The following is a 17,345-nucleotide window of genomic DNA, read 5'->3' as shown; positions in this document are numbered from 1 at the left end:
GTGTAATTTAGTCACAATGTTAGAATGCCAGCAGCCTCAGTTTATTTTACAAAAATATGTTGTTGTTTTTTTTTTTTAACCACATTGACAATATTTTTTTTTTGTTTCTTGACCATCCACTTCAGGTCTGCAGCTTGTGAGGCGCACGATTGTTTGAATTGCTTCAAAGTGTACATACTGGACATAAACTGCACCTCCCACAGCGATTCCATTCTTTCCACATCAGCACAGCTTTTTTTTTTTTCTCTCACCCACAAATAATCCTAAAATGTCCATGAAGAGAACAACTGGCGCCAAGTTGGATGATAATTGTGTTTGTTATTCAACTGAACAATGTGTCCTGTGACTGATGGAGTCCTGTGGCTTTATTGACAAGATAACTTAAGAGGATTGGTAACAGAACCATGCGCAGTTCCGCATGCGAGCACATCGTTGCTTCTTGAAAGAACTACAATCAAAGTAATAAAAAAAATAAAATAATTGTGTGACGTCTCACTTCAAATGCTAAATGAAGAAAATCCATTATATAAAAAAAAAGAAAAAAAAAAGCAATGTGTTATGGGTCCCTGCTCTGCATGCAGCCAACAGTTGGAATGTGTTTTCATGCTGAGAAATAGACCAAGGCCCTGCAGCTATATGATCTTTTGAGATTTTCTCCTTCCCTCCATAAATAACAGCAGCACTGGTGCTTTATTCAAATGGCTTCAAACTATATTTGTACTGAGTTCCACACTGAACTGTACATTTGCTTTAGCACGACATTTTAACATGTACAATTTTTCAAAAACCACTATATGAATAAAATGTAAAATGATGATGAAATATAAAATATCCTTTTTACTGCTTTCCCGTCAGGTTCAGACCGCCACTGAAGATGTGTCAAAAAATGACAACATTTTCATGTGAAATTGCTCCGTTTCCAATATCTTATGCGACCCAGGTCTTCGAACATCTGTTTCTTACCGAGTCTTCATGGCAGCTACCCATTTAGAATAAAGGTTGCTTGTACTTGTGCTTGTTAAAATCACAAGGTGAGTCAAAATAACGGTGTAGATGAAACCAGGTCAGGAACTAGAACCAAATGCATCCCATAGCTGTAACGTGACTTGGAGCCTTGATGAAATGTTACATGGAAACACATCCTGTTGTGAGGGCAGAGCCCAGTGGTGTTATGAACATCTTTCTATTTTTATGCACCTGTAGGTACTAATGGTGTATTCAAGGGAGGCAGCAGAAAGAGTAAAAATTTGGAGAAAAAAATTATGTTTGGTGGGAGGAGTGGATCACATCTGCATAAAATCCTTGGCTTTTTTTTTCTCTCTGATATTTCCAACAATGTAACTCACTTGCGATGCAGCCGAGTGTCTGGAAACCAATCTGAGAAATCCTTCAACTCAGTTGGTTCAAATGCAACCTGACCTAATGCTGTCCTTTGTGAAGTGACAACAAGCGGGGGGGAGCATCTGCTAGCTAAAAACACCAGAAGGCGTCTGAGAATTCTGAGCCGACGATGCAGCAGTATTGTTTTACGAAGTGGAACATTTTAAGAAAAAAAAAAGCACTTTCCAAATGTTTTTAATGGGCTGTTGTCAAAACTGATATTCAAAATCTGCCCCATGACGGGTTGAACCATTCCACCTGGCATGGGTTAGGATTAGCGAGAGTGACGTTGTACTGGTGCCACCAACAACCCCAGAGCCTTTTCAACCCTCAGTGTTGCATCACGTAGCAGCTGACGAGCACAGAATCCCTTTTATAAGTGAAAAAAAAACACGGAGAGGCACCAGAGGCACTTCAGGTTTGCTGAGCAGTGACAAAATCTAATCACTGACCGCCGGCTGATGTCACCTTCCAGACTAACAAAAAAAAAGGCCACAGGTCTTTTCCTAAGCATGTGACTTTTGCACCTCAAATCAGTCAGACAGGAAATGAGTCATTTCACTGCAGCCTGAGAAGAGAAAGGACGAGCTGGGTGCATCGTTTGTAAAGAGTGGATGTGAAGGCAAAAAATGAGATCAGATAACGGCTGATGTTTTAAATTAAAATTGAATTATTAGAAATCCAGGTGAGTCAAGAAAGCCTCCCAAAAAAAAGGACAGGTTTATTTAAAAAGTACCCAACTTTCTAAAAGGCAGTGACCACAATGCAAAAGCAAAGTTACAGCAGGTCTCTGCAAAAAAAAAAAAGAAAAAAAAAATTTAAAAGCCCTTCAGGGTGAAGTTGCAAAAATTCCAGCACAAAGTGCCACATCAGCCTGATAAATACTCTTGCTCAAGTGTGAAATTAAAACAGGGCCGCAATGTTATCTGTCCATACTTACAAATGGTGCAGCCAACGCTCAGCAGAGCCACTATCATGGTTTGGAAATTCACAAGCTCTCTTTCTATTTGCCTTTTGAACAGCGGTATATATTTGGGGCCGGGGCAAATATGAATTCATGCAGGAAGAATTTCAAGCATGTGGACATTAGAGGAATTTGAAAAAAAAGAAAAAATGTCGGCGTAGATTAGAGACAAAAAAATAATCTGCATATCTGTTTCTGTGGCAGATTTTCAGCCCTTGAACACGAGCTGCAGAACTGGGTTGCTGCTCTTAAAAGAGAAAAAAGGGGGGAGGAATCACACTTGGTCTAAAATTACTGCTGCACAAGTTGAATCCCGCTGATGTCCTTCGATAACTAAAGGACACGTTGTCAACAAACGGCTTTCACGCGGCTGCAAATTGTTGCTGCGCTGGTCAAAGGTTCGGAAAGATAACCGCAGGATAAAGGCTTGCATTTGTATTTTGGGCATTTTAGCTCGACACCGGTGTTTAAATAATTGGCCCATCACAACGTGGAAACGCCATTAGCCGCCTCTTCCCCACGCAAAGACACGTCCCGAGACAGTTGTACATCAGAGGAGCTTGCTGGAGGAACTAAAGTTCTATTGCTGCTTTCCAATAATATAAACAGAGGTTTGTTTTTTAAATGGGAACTTAACCCACAGTTTAAGAGATTATTGATTTCAGCCAATGTAAGCTAACCTCACACACCGACTTGTCGAGTTCATGAACCCCATCTGAGAAGGAGCTCAGGGGCAGAGTTTTAGAGTTGTAAAGAGGAGGGCCTTTTGAAAAGCAATTGGACAAAGCTTCTTTCAAAGCAGAACGTTTACATTTCACTTTCCTCAGCTCAATGTTTTCCCACTTGGCACTAAGGCGACCGCCGTTCCAATTCCTGAGGAACAAACCAAATAACCTCCCCTCCCCACCCACCCCACCAAAACCAACCAAACAAAGTTTTGAGCAGAGAGCAACACGCCGCCGAGGTGAACAACGTTGCTTTCAACTTCCTACTCATCAAATATTATTTTTGACTGTTTGGCTCCTCAGAAGAAACCTCCTTCGACTTTATTTTCATCCCTCAAAAGAGGCGAATTCAGTCGAGGCGCCTTCTACCGGCAATGACAACAGCACAGAGAGAGTGTTTCATGTTTTATGTTTTTGTTGTTTTCCCGTGCGTGTCTCTTCTGGGTGACGCCGTGGAGCTGAGGGCAGCACCGTCGCCTCGCAGCAAACATGGCCCTTTTGCGTGTCGCGAGTTTACATGACTCTGCATGTTCTTGTGTCAGCTTCTCTCCAGGCACTCCTGCGTCCTCCCGCAGCCCAAAGACAAGAACGTTTTCGCTCACCGGCACCGACACACTGTCCGCATGGTGCGAGCGTGGACAGCCGTTGGCCTCTTTTGTGTCGACTCTACTGGCCAATTGTCTGGGGTGTAACCCCGCCTTTAATCCCAGACAGCTGGGGGGAAAAAAACCTCCAGCATCCCCTTGCGACCCAGAGTGCGGGAGACGCAGTGATTGAAGGCGGGCGAAAGGGTGGATGGATGGGACTCGGTCGCCTTGCTTCCCTATTTCCCCAAAGTAATGGACAGAGCGTCTCTCAGCCGGCTCCGTACAAAGCGCTGCGGAGCGTTACGATTTCACGCCCTCCTGACATATAAATCTCCTTCCACGCCTCCAGCAGGCCGAGTGACCGCCCGGTGTGGCGCCGTCGCTCCTGACATTAGAGAGGTTGACCCCCTGGGCCCCCACCCTTTGGAATCCGTTCAGAAATCCCTCTCAATGGCGAGCGAAAGTCTCAACTCTCACCAGGATTAACCCGCAATCCATCGTCATCATCATCATCAGCCGTAATGCACGATCACCGTTTTAAAACATGGAGCAAACACGCGGCGGCCACACACACCCTCCCATTCAAGGACGAATTGGCAGTGTTGGGGAGTAACAAGCTACATGTAACGTTGTTAAGTAATTTCATTACAAAATCAAGATAATTGTAATCAGTTACATAACTGGAAACATTTTTGTTGCTTTGCACGGTTTTCTCGTGCACTGGCTTGGCTTTGCTTTGACTCTGTTTCCCAACACAGACGAAAGTTTGATACTATCCTGATGCTTCGGACTGGTCCTCCTGTCAACTTCTGTTTTGAGTACTGCTGAAAGCTGAACACTGCGAAATCTGCGAAACAGTTGGGAACATTTATTCGAAATTTGGAAAAGTAATCAAAATGTCAACCAAATGTAACTAGTTACATTACTTTGACGAAGTAAACTAAAACAGTTACATTACTACTGCACTTTCAATAGGGTAACTTGTAAATGTAATCTATTACATTTGTCAAGTAATCTTCCCAATACCGCGCATCGGAGTCAATGTCTTTGCCCTTCATTGAAAAAGATTTTAGTTTGCCTCCAAACCAACATCCTGCCAGCTTTCTCGTCCCTCGATCATCAGCCGCTATCCCAACCGGTGCGCTATGACAATGGGTAGCTGTCTAAGGTGCTGGACACATGCGGAATATCAATGGAGGTCGGCCAGCCGGCCGGCCTGAGCCACACCACACCGCTTCTTTATCTCTCATTTTCAAAACATGCCTCTGGGAAGAGCAGGCCCAACCCTAGACGGAGGAGGACTTCCTGAGCCCGAGCTGTTTAAGAATTCCCCGCACACTCCGAGGGCGCCACCCAAAGCTGTGGTTGGCGGAGAGCGCAACATAAAAAACAAATTTACACGAGAGCAAAGACGCAGGGGAGCCGAGTGTTTCAAAGACATCCATCAGGATCAGGATACGAGGGCGGGCGATAAGTCAGATCAACTCAAACCCTGATGTGCGTCAGGCTCGGGGTGAGATTACATCCCGCAGTCGCCGGGGAGATGCCGGCGAGGCGCGAATGAGCTGCGTGCAGAGACGCCACATAATAGTCGGCCACAGTCCCAAGCTCATTTACTTCCTGCTTCATTATATGCGGAGTGTCCTCATGTCATTGGACAGCCCCATCACACGTGTGGTTCTTCAGTTATCCACAGCATGACCACATAGACTGCTTCATTATGGCAGAACAATGATTTTAGTTTTTTGCCCCCCACCCACACCATGGCCTCATTTATTTGAGAGTGAATGTAGTTACCACATTCAGCTCTGTAATTATTCATTTATCTTTCAAAAAGAACAAATCACGTCTTTTTCAGCACTGTTTCCAAATTCTACTACTAATGAAGAATGGCTAAATAAGTGATGTGGATCATCTGAAGCAACTTCAACTCCATCTTTGATTCCACATGAAAAAATACTGTTTTGGGGGGGCTTGGAGGGGTCTGTCTGGTTGTCTTTCCTCCGCGACTTTATCAGCTTTGCTACATTCTGAAGGAAAGGAAAATTTGATTGATTGATTTTTAACGTGCTGTTGTTGATCAAAGCCTGGCATCTCTGACCCCGACACGCAGTGAAGCGCGGAGCTCCACGGTCTTATTTTTTCGAACTCTGAACTATCGATCGCATGTTAATCAATGGTGCAAATCCTTTGAATTCACCCGCATGCGTGCGCGCGTTTGGGGATGTTGCACGGGCAGGTGTACACAGTTTAATCCCGACAGCGCGGAGTGCACGGGAGGGCTTCGATCACCAACACCAACGGCACATTTCCCTTTGGGGCATCGTTCAGACGGCTCGCTCCAGGCTCCGTGCGCGTCACACGCTCCAATCAGAAACACAGGGGGGGAAACCTCCCCGATGTGTGCAGAGGACGTTTTCTAAATATATTGCACAACTTTACATGCGCCCATCACTCAAACATCCCATTAAAAAAGAGCGAAACTTAGCCCCACACACACACAAGAAAGAGACGGTTGCCTTACCTCACGGGCGCTCCCGCTGTATGCAAAGTCCGCCAAAGGTCATTGCGTAAAAAAAAGAATTCAGAGGACAAGATGCAGGAGTGATGGGGAGTGGGTTAGGGGTGGACCGTACAATGCCTAATCCCGCTCTTAGTGTCCTTCAAGGCGTCGTCAGCAACCCCCTCTAATCTTCAAAGTGAGCCGGGTTACGAGGCTCCGCGTCTGATCCCCGCGCTGCCAGCCTGCGCGTTCGGCGTCACTTTCCCTCGGTGCGCACAAGTTGCTCCCTCTTCTCCGCTGTATTTTTCGCCGACTGGAGGTTCCTCTTCCTGCACCGACTCGGGGAGCGCGCCCTCCCCACCCCACAGCCCCCCACCTTTAAAAAAAAAAAAAAAATGAAGGAGGGGGGAAACAGGGAGAGAGCGACACAGCAATTCAGACGCCTTGTTGCGGTTTATATTTGTTATTGTTGTTTCCTGACGGGTGTCGTGCGCAACCACCCGCAGACTAAAAAAAAAAAAAAAAAAGAAAGAAAGAAAGAAAGGAAAATCTGCAATCTCAAGATTTACGTCCAGAGTGATGTGATGACTGCCGGAGCCACAGCGAGACTCACGTTAACCCATTAGTTGTGTTTTCCCCCCAGCCTCCACTGTCTAATCTCTGCCTCCTTTCTTGCGTTCTGGCGCCACCTAACGTTACATTCTGTCCACACACACAAGCCCAGCTGCCCTTCCTCCTATGTGTTCTTCCCCTTTTTTGTAACCAGTTTAAGGGGAGTTGACAAAATTCGGATTAAGAGACACACTTAGGCAAATTATTTTGTGCAAAATGTGAAAATGCGAAGTCGTTCTCAGATTGATACACTGTCCTGGACTGAACCGGAAGTTTGATTGAGCTAATTCAAAAATGTTTTTGCTGCGAACCACTGAACAGACTTACACAGCTGAACTGTGTTGTACAAGTTGATGCAAATAAAATAGACTTTGAAACAGCGTTGCATGTAGGCGTTTTACAAGTGTTGTGAAATTGTTTTTACAACAGTGACGTCGCAACATCTAAAACTGCGTTCACAATACACCCGGAAATGAGCAACCGGAGAAAAGACGGATGGAAGTGTTCTATTCAACTGACCCGTCTTCATCATCAAGGTCTCGCTGCGGCCGCTGTCACTTTGGAAAGACAAGACCACGACTTGCGGCGACTTCGGTAAATCGCTTTCGTTTCCGTAGCCATGGTTTGCTAATTAAGGCGACCACGTGATGACAGCCATCTTTTCTCTGACCCAGTCAGATCACGTTAGCCCTGTTTTGAGGTGGGCGTGTCTCTTCCGTGGCTGCCGCGGCTACATGAATGCAACGTAAAATGTTAGACTCGTTTCTACAATAAGTTTTTTTGTTTTCCAGGATGATTTCACATTCGCTTTTTCACAAGTCGGGTTTACAGTCACCATGGAAGCAGCATTATTCATAATAAATGTAATTTGAATAGTTTTTTCTGTTTAACTGAAAAGCAGAAACATGTATCAGAAAGTTCACAAGAATAATAAAACAATGCATTTAAAGACTAATTGTATTTGACAGTTCATCAAGTGAACATTGGTCAAGATAATGAGGTAAACTTCCTTTGATTTTATTGAAAATTTGTGCTGTAATATTCTGGAAATTCACTTTTTTTGTGATGTCATATTGGGCTCTGATACCTCCTAAATGTTTTAGAAGAGAACCAGACTCCAACAATCATGGTCAAACAATTTTTCTTTTCATTCCGACCCTGTCAATCCTCATACATCTGTGTTAATTTGTACCACAGTGGTGGATTTTAAATTTGATTTGCAGGATTGATTGTCATTACCTGTAATCTGTGTTGAAAGTATTTTTTTTTTCAACAAAGACACCTCCCACATCCCAAATCCCAAATAAAAAATCAATTTCAATCTCGCCCTCTGATGAAGCCTTTGTCTTGTTTTAATTTCAACGGCAATTTAAAGATTATAGTTGTTTGTCTTTTATTTGACAGGCATTAAAAAAAAGACAGGCTTCATTAAATCCTTTGTACAATTTCACACAGAACATTTGACAAGTCTGCGTAGGAAGATGGGTGCATGTTGAATAAAGACAGAAATGTGTGCTTTGTCTCCTGCGTTCTACCACATGCATTAAATACACAGGTGGGAACGCCAGCCCTTATCTACTTCTCTCTCTAATTTCTGCAAATTTCACAGAACACAGTGAAAACAAAATCTCAGTGTCAAGTGTATCAGATGTAATTGCCAAATCCTCACACGTACTGGAGAGCCTGTGTAAAGCATCAAACATCCATCGAGTGGCAGCCGTCCTCTCCCTGTCATTATCTTTAAACAGAATTAAACAGGTCCTTGAAATGCCATTTTAAGGTTAAATCTTCCCATTGGACTGATTTTATAATTTTCCTTCAAGGCACAACCTCAAACAACATAGAAGAGTTTGTTTTTCCCCCTCTCCAGGTGGACTTGAATCTTCTCTGCAAATGGCAATAAGGGCAAGAGGAAGTCGGCTGACCCAAGGGCAGCTAGTTTACAAAGTTTATAGACTGTGCATCTGTGCGGAGGGTTGTGTGTTTGAATATTTGACCCAGTCTAGACACCACTTGACCTAAAGCCAAAGGAAAACGCCAAATAGCAAACACAGACTGATGCTAGAGACCTTGGAGGAGGGGGGGGGGGGGGGGGGGGGGGTTACAAGTCTGAATCTTAAGAGTCCGTGCAAATGGAATAGCAAAAAAACAAAAACAAAAAACAGATTAGACATTGTGTACTTAGAGGGTTAGAGGGCTGATGAGGAGCCCAGATGGTTGAGATTTCAGTTTGACCAGAGGCCAAATATAGCTTAGTTTTGCTGAAACACTGCTTAGACTAAGCCCAAGGCTTGAATGTGGGGGTGGCTGTGGTCTTGTGATATCAGCCAACAGACCATCAGATGTCAGAGTCGGTTCAAATCCTCTCTTGAGTTCCAATGTCCAGCTGACCAAGACGACAGTGTCTGTGGAAAAGCCCGAACTGTGAGAACATTTGGTTGCCCTTTCTGCACCCGTAGAGTGGTGATCCTGGAGCTTGTGCGTCGGTTCCAATCCTGAGGAGTGTGGAGAGTGCTGCAGTCCGCTCTAGTCTTCTTCTGCACATGCCTGAAGAACCGAACATTTCAAGGACAAATACATTGAAAGAGAAAGCTGAATCTTAGCTGTAAAAAAAAAGGCAACTTTCCACTACAAAACAGTGATCTGCTAACAAACATTGAAGTTGAATGGAATTTTTCACCTTGTGGGAGCTTGAGAACGATCACTCTGCTTCTCAGCCAACATAAAAATGGTCCTTGCGATGTCCTTCATCGATTTTTCTTTCCAGGTAAGTTGAAATCGTTCAATCCTAAACTCTTAGTTGAATCATAATCAAGTCAATCCACCTGGTGAAATCATGAGCTCTCCTAATGACCGCTGGGATTTTATTTTTCTTTCAATCTAATCTAGGTTTCATTCGATTGTCTGGCAAATCCATTAAGACGAAGGGCTGAAAGGATGTAAGATCATTTATTCAGAGTCCGACAAGAAAACAAAACAAAAAAAAAAGACATTTCTGCAGGTATTAGTGCAAAACAGTTGGGCACGCAGCATTTGGCCAGACTACTAAATCTCACAGCAAGCTCTCGATGAATAAAACATGCGGATTATATCAAAGAAATGTTCGGCTTCCCGTCTATCACTAATCACTGTCTGTTCTTGTTATGCAGATAAAGATGTCAGATCTGGTGCTCCATAACTGTGCGCTAACATTTCTTGACAGCTTGAATGATTCATAATGGCCCTGCAGGAACATGCTTCCATCTGAGCCAACAGTGCCCTGATTTGCATAAAGGATATTACTTTTCTCCTACCTGTTTGAAATATATTCTGTCTTTTCTGCCTCCCCCGCCCCTTCCACCGCATGCAAAATATTTCATCTTTTGTGACGTGTTCCCAGATGCTCCTCTCCTGATGGAAATACACCAGGTTTTTACAGTATCACCATTCTTTTCAACACGTTTCACATCAGCCGCTCTGATTTCACAATGCCACAGCTCCTTTATTGAAGTCCATTAACGTCGCCGCAGATCAGATGTCAGTTAAAATCGACGACAGCACATAAAATTTCTCGCGCACGCTCATTCATCGCGTCGGCGTCACCACATGGATGTGCAAGGAAAAAAAAAAGAAGAAAAAAACTGTCAGCGGATCCATTTGTGTGTTTTGACTTCCTGCAGCCGACATTGTGTACAGAAAAAAAAAAAGATCACACAAAATATTTTCACCCCATATTTCCCTTCAAAGACATCATCCATTCCCTCCTTTCACAGTATATGCGAGAGCGGATTTATGTGCTGCCAATTTTTCACGGGGAAGATCCTGTTTGGCGCAGACATGGCACGCACCGAACAATTTGATTGCCGTTAAATAAACGACCCAGTTTAGTGCGATAAACATCATTATTGTGCTGGCTGCCTGAAAACATTCCCCCCCCCCAACACCCCCACCTTTCTCATTTCATAATTGCGGGCTTTTCCATAAACGTTAATCAGATAATGAACTATTTAACCTTTTGAGCTGCACGCTGAGCATATTCCAAGGGATTTTCATTTAAAGAGGATCAAAAAAAGATGGCAGGTGGGTAACGAGATTAATTTGAGCATTTTTTTAAAAAAAATTTTACACTGATTAAACAAGGAATAGTGAGGGGTTGAAAGGTGACGGAGACAACGACAGAACAGTCAGGTTAAGCAGAGATAATCTTTATCAACCAGTGACCAACGAATAGCTGCAGGTTGTGCACATTGCTCACAGTGCACTTTAGTCAGCATCCTTTTTATTGTGATTTCAGCAGGAATAAAACAAACAAAAATTAAAAAAGCAGAACAAAGATCATTAGTGCCTGTACATGACTACGCCCATCCAGTGTCTGTATAATGATACACACTACTGAGGAAGCGAGAAAGTGAATAATGGACGGCCCTTCGAAAAAAGAAACCTTGACATTTAAAGACTTCCTCTATTTTTGTCAAAGCTCCCACTAACACTTCATGTTTCATTTGCATTTATTTTTCCTTTTATCATAATTTTATCATTATTCTGTTCTTGCAAATGCCCACCCAGGGCTGTGTTTCAACTTCTGGTGTCATTAACCAAGTGGAAGTGGTCGTAGAGTCAAGAAAATAAAAGAAACAACAACGCCGTGTGTATCTCTCTCTCTGTGTGCGCCTTTAATGTCTCCAGAGACATTTGATTTATATCCAGCCTCAGACTGTGTTTGGCATCCACTCACTCCCTGCGTCCCCTGGCAGGAGTGAGCCAGCCCATCCCATCAAAACACATCGTTTCCATGCCAGTGCTCTCTCACAGCCACGTGATCCCACTTCCAATTCAGACCATGATCAGGAGCAGCAACAGCAGCAGCAGCAGAAGCAGAACATCATCATCAAAGACACTTTAAAATAGAGTACTTTGACTTCGTCTTGACCCTTCAGGCTCTATGTCAGTATGTGAGTGTTGAAGTTCCAGTGTGTCAGAGTTAGTGGAATTCAGTGGCAACAAAATATATTGCAGATGAATAACACAAAGCAAATAACAAGCTCCCTAGAGGGAACCCACACAAACTCAGGGACAACATGCAAAGGCCTGATTGACATCGGCCATAGAGGCAGACGCCTTGGTTGCCACCTGCTGGAGGGGGTGCTTCTTCTTCTTCTCTGCTATTTACAACCCAGGCTGGGGTATATAGAATATAGAATAGAAATTACCATTAATATCCAACAACAACACAGCAGATTTATACTTAGTTTTTTCTATGTTGGTAGATCTTTGTAAGGGTTACAAATTCAGCCTTTAAAGTAAAAAAGTAATACATTCTTGAAAGCTCCAATGTTGTACATCAGACCGTCAATGAACAAGCATCAAATTAACAAGCATTAATTACTTATTTTTTGTCCACCAAAGACAATTGTGTATCAGTGTGCCGATGATGTCAAGACAGTTGCCCAGCCTGGAGCTGCGTGCATGAGAGCCAACATCAATTTTTCAACACTAAAGGGCGACACGAGGGCAACAGCGTCCAGAGGTGTTGGCAAAGTGTGGCCGATCAGTTGGAATTCATGGAAAGACAGAAAAGAAAAAAAGTGGGTGGTGGTGGTAAAATGAAACATCAGGGCTGTGAAAATGTAGAGACAGTGTGGGGCCTCTTCAGCCCCCCTTTTTCTTGGCCCGCGTGATGAGAAGAAATCACCTCGGTGACCCCTGGCGCTTACTGAAATCAATATCTCATAAAAGGTTTAGACAAGGTACCTGAAGCCGCTTCAAGTCTTTCAACTTCAAGCCCTTAATATTACCACCGCGTCGCTGTTTCACGAGGCATCGTGTAATCGTAAGAAACGGGGAGAGAGGTACGTGTGTGTGTGTGTGTGTGTGTGTGTGTGTGTGTGTGTGTGTAGGTGTGTGCATGCACACGCGTGTGCGCTCTAATCACCCGGTCTAAAAACAATGGGCAGGAGTAGCTGCAGGCAGAGCAGGTGTGAAGCAACGGATAAGGAGATTTATCTCCATAAAAGCAAATATAGTGTAAAAAGGCTCGCATTAGCATACAGTTTTGCTTTAATCTCTCCCGAGTGGCTGGCAATAGCACGTAGAGATTAAGGAGAATAAATAAACCGGCTCCGTCCTCCAGGCTGCCGCCAACACGAGGGGCCGGGTTGGTCGTCGCCGCAGCGCCCCGGGCTCCTCGAAGAAGCTGCCGTCGCTCTATTAATTTCCTCTCCGTCTAATTGGCAGATGGAGATGACCGGCCCCTCCCTCCTTCCCCTCCTCCCCCCGTCCCTCCGCCCTTATTTTTGAGCCAGCCTCAAGGTTTGCTATTCCCACCGCAGTGGGGGCTCCCTTCTTCACCACTGGCTCCCCTCGTTTCGCTTTGTTGTCGACTCGGGCTGCGAGCTTGATCTCATTTGCCCTCGTGCACTCGACTCATTTCCCATTCCGACTGATGTTTTAATCACAAGGTTGTTTTATTTCTTGCTTTTTTTAAAAAAAAAAAAAAAAAAGTCAGAATATGGAACAAAGCATAATGCTCTTGATGTTATTTTGTGTGTTCCTGCTGACTGTATCGCGGGTAAAGTCATCACGGCTGGTGGTTGTCTTTGGATTGACTGGATCAATTTCAGTTTGGCTTGAGCTGCAGTGAGCTCAGCAAACCAACGGCGTGGCAAAGCCAACAATTTCGGTCCTCAGCGTTGTGCTCAGAACCCAGCGTGTTGTTGTTTGTAGGTTAAACATTCACTTTGCGTGTCATTTAACAATCACATTATGCACGTTAAAAGCAACGCATGCGTTTCATGCAAGCCTTGTACGGATTGCTCCGATTTCAACTGTGAAATTTCACTCGTCTGTCTTGCCGAACCTCTGATAGACAGCGTTCTTTTTTTTCATGGATTTCATAACCACTTTCATCTGATTACTTTGCAGACATAGTCACATTTAATTCACCAATAAAAGTTTTTGCAGTGCTGCATTTAACCGGCTCATTGAGAAAGTGGGGGATGATATATGTGTTACGAGCCAGTTGCTGGAGAGAGTCTGGACTAAACTTGCAGCGATGGGAGTTGCGGTTACGTGCAGGGATCTTGGTCTAGAGGGGATCATCTTCAAGCAGGGACCTCGTTAGCGTCAAACCTGTCCAACAGGGAGGCCAGACGGTTTCCGAGGTCTCCTGGCGTCCCTGCGACTCCATGTCGCGCCCTCTGCGCTGCCCTCACCCCCACAAACACGTGCGTTTTAGGCGAAGCAGCGACTCTACAATCGCCCGCAGGTGTGAATTTAAGTGTCGACGCCTGTCTCTCAACCTGCCAGCCTGAACCCTGCTGACACATGATGACAGCTGGCGCACAGGCCCACATGGATTTCTATGTTTAAAACTAAATTCAAAGCCGCGGCCTGCGCAGCGCAGCACATAATGATCGTTCATTAGAGAGCCCGCAGCCTCTCCTCGCCCTCCGTCGCCGCATCATTGGCAGAGTGAGAGAGAGAGAAGGATGAGTTCTGCTTTGATTCGCTTTGAGATCGCTTCAATCGATTTTTTTCTCCCCTCTTCCTCTTCCGTTTCCTCCGCCTATTGAACGCGACAATAAATAGTGCATGTGCGAGTCCCCCCGCTGCTCCTCGGTGCCTTGGCTCTTGCTCGGCTGCCTGGGGGGGTGGGGGGAGATGGCGACATCGTCATCACCAGGCCCCCGTACCTCGCAAGCGCCATCAATAATTCCGTCGAAGAACGCACTGAGCTGAAAACAGCAGACGTGGTGTTGATGTTATTTTCACCCCCCCTGTGTAACGCTGGAGTTGCCACAAGACCTGACATGACCCCCCCGAGTTGTATCTGCCTCACAGCTTTTATTTTGCTGCCGCACAGCTGAAGTGAGACTCCCCGAAGTACAGCATCTTAGACATCTTGACTGTTTTTTTTCTCTGCTTCCACCTTCTATGACAGCTGGAGATGATTCCTGCGTTATAGAATGAGAGTAAAGTCGTTTGTTGCTTGTTGTTTTTGTGTTGTTTCCATCTACTCTTTCCTTTCGTGTTCATGAAAGTTTCATCACGCATCATGCAGAATCTCGACGCACATCCCTCCAATGTCAAACCAATGGGACCTAAATTCTCTGCGCTTTTCTCAGAAAGAAAGAAACATCTTACAATTTTAATGTGCAATGTCCACAGAACAGAAACAGGGGTTCTTGTAAAAAATAATGGTTATGGAGAATTTAAAATAAAAATAATCTTTAAATCCAATCCATTGCTTCCAGATTTTTTTTTTCTCAAATTATGTGCACCAGTTATTTTAATTTACAGCAAAAGCCAATTGAAGATATTTTTAATGACGTTCATGAAAATTACTCTGTATCTTTTCTTTTTAATTGTCACGTTGTGTTATAATGTTACATACAATTATCTGGCTAAATTATAATATTACTGAAAACTAAATATTTCAAAACTTCATTTTCCTGCTTTCCTCTTTTTTTTAAAAAAAAAAAAAAAAATGCAGGGCTCAACGCCACAACTCACCCTGCTTGAGGGTTTTTTGCGCCCTCTAGAGGAGTACTGCAGAATCACAGCTTCTCTGTGAACTCGCTGCTGAGTTGTATCAAAAATAAAAGAAGCAGCAAACTTCACGCACCAAGTATTTTAGGAAATCCGAATCAGTGGCTTTCCATCAGTGGCCAGATCAATACTGTGGAAAAACAAACAAACAAACAACTGGCTGATCACTATTGCGACAAGAAAAAAAAAAACAACCCTAAAAGAAAAAGTGAAAAGAAAAAAACACAAAAAATTGTGCATCAATGAGTATTTTGATTACTGCATATGTATTATAATGTTCAATATGCCGAATTGGATACACACAAATATTTTCATCAAGAAACTAAAAGAATATTTGGCTTCATCTTGGCAACAGATGCTTCGTGTCGCTGTAAGACACCTGGTTTAGAAGTCTGTCCTTCTGTTTCTGTGTTTGCAGTTTTAAAATCAGAACAGGTGTGTAAACTGTGTTGTCTTTGCTGTCTGAGAGCCGACGTTTTAACTTTCCAGACAGCCACCTCGTATTGATTCAGTCTGGCTGGCACCCCGTGCACCCTGTCAAGCATCATATTACTTTTTATACCTGGCATTTGCTGTTTTGCTGGATCTTTATCTTGATTTTTTTTTTCCACCCACACGAGATGGCGTCACTGTATTTGAGGGAGAATTGACGCCTCAAATGTAGCGGCTTCCTGTCTCGCTGTGAAATGAATGCGAACTGCAGATGTGACACAACTCCCCCTTTTCCTTTGAAGTAAGTCAAATTCAGAAAACTACAGAAAGCCACATCTCTTCGAGCAGAAATGTCACAAAACGGAATCGGGGTTTGTTTCAGGTAGCTTCCAAGAAAAGGAAAAAAAATAGCTGAAATGGAATACGGGGAAAAAGCGTACTTGTGTTTGTTGCTGTTAAGCCCTCCCACTTTACTGTAGCCGTTAGGCTGGGAATTGAGAAAGCAAAGAAGAGGAAGCACGGCAATGTTTTCACCCCAAAAATAGAACAACTGAACCGTGACTTACTTCAGCTGTTGTGAAGTATCCAAACATAGAAAGGACCCAAATAATTTCCTTGCACAATATTTCGTCAGGCTCTAAACTGAGTATCACATCACACGGTGTGGAAGAAAGAAGGGCGGGGGGGTCAAAAAGGGTAATAAAAAAAAAACACCCTTTGATTGCCGACTCCGCTGTGACAACCCTTCCGCCCTTGTGATTTCCTTTAAAAGTCGCATCATGGGCTTGTCTGACTCCGCTGACCTTTTGATGAATTCTGCTGTCTTCATTTCCCTCCCCGAGAGTCTTTCAACGAGGCGGGCTTGACTGACAGCTCACTTCCTGGACAGGCAAGAGTAACGGCAATAATCTCCAAGAAAAGAGAGTTTATGGTTATTAGGAGCATTTCTCATTAGCGGTGGAGGCAGTGGTGCGACTCCAGACCCTTTGGTAAAGAAAAGGGGGGGGGGGAAATGGACCGCGAACAGAAATTATCAGGTCACCTGTTCTTGATGTTGTTCTTTTAGAGCCACCTGTTTCGCAGGACAATCAGATTTGGTTCAACCCGACTGCCATGTGGAGGAACATAAATACAATCAAAATAATGTTCATTTGGATTAATTGCCTATTTCTAAAGTGACTAAACCACAAATGTAATCATGACAGAAACAAACTTTATCGATATATAGTGTTTACCCATTGCAAATTGTGAAGAACAGCGTTCACAATCAGCATGGATTAGTTTTAAATAGGAAAAAGAAAACATTGAACTAATTTTTTTTTTTTTTTTTCAATTCAAGGAAAATGACTCAGCCTGACTTCTTAGCATGGCTGAACATTTTCCTTCAGGGTCATCCGCTGATTTATCTGTTCCTCACACTCCTCCTACCAGCTGCGTTCGCAGCGCAGCAGCGTGGAGTCCGTCATGCTTTCCGCCGAGCAGCAGGCACCCGAAGAGGAAGCCGTTTGACCACTCTTCGCATCAGCACACCCAGGGGCCCCACTTCCTGTGTGTGTACGCTGTGGTTTCGACGGAGCGGCACGCAAGTCAGAGATAAAGGCAGGCAGGCGGGCAGG

General features: G+C 44.1%; 1 protein-coding gene and 1 long non-coding RNA gene across 3 annotated transcripts in view; both read right to left on the bottom strand.

Moving 5' to 3' along the window:
- Positions 1 to 6,516, bottom strand: part of LOC142896592 (protocadherin-15-like) — a 185,347-nt gene extending 178,831 nt beyond the window's left edge. Inside the window, exon 1 of the mRNA XM_076038354.1 lies at positions 6,181 to 6,516. The gene's annotated coding sequence lies outside the window, so the exon portion shown is untranslated. The remainder of the gene's footprint in view (positions 1 to 6,180) is intronic.
- A 7,184-nt stretch (positions 6,517 to 13,700) lies between these two features.
- Positions 13,701 to 17,303, bottom strand: LOC142896560 (uncharacterized). Of its 2 annotated transcripts, none has more exons than XR_012928373.1 (4): positions 17,147 to 17,303; positions 16,772 to 16,837; positions 16,296 to 16,638; positions 13,701 to 14,849 (listed from the first exon to the last, which is right to left on the bottom strand). It is a non-coding gene; the product is annotated as an uncharacterized LOC142896560 (long non-coding RNA). The 2 variants fall into 2 exon arrangements; XR_012928374.1 differs by having other exon boundaries at positions 16,533 to 16,638; positions 17,147 to 17,300.
- Positions 17,304 to 17,345: the final 42 nt, after the last annotated feature.

Source organism: Nelusetta ayraudi, unplaced genomic scaffold (assembly GCF_046127955.1).
Source record: "Nelusetta ayraudi isolate G7.1 ecotype Tasmania unplaced genomic scaffold, CSIRO-AGI_Nayr_v1 ptg000056l, whole genome shotgun sequence".
NCBI classification, from domain to species: domain Eukaryota; kingdom Metazoa; phylum Chordata; class Actinopteri; order Tetraodontiformes; family Monacanthidae; genus Nelusetta; species Nelusetta ayraudi.
This window is presented reverse-complemented; position numbering and strand designations above follow the sequence as displayed.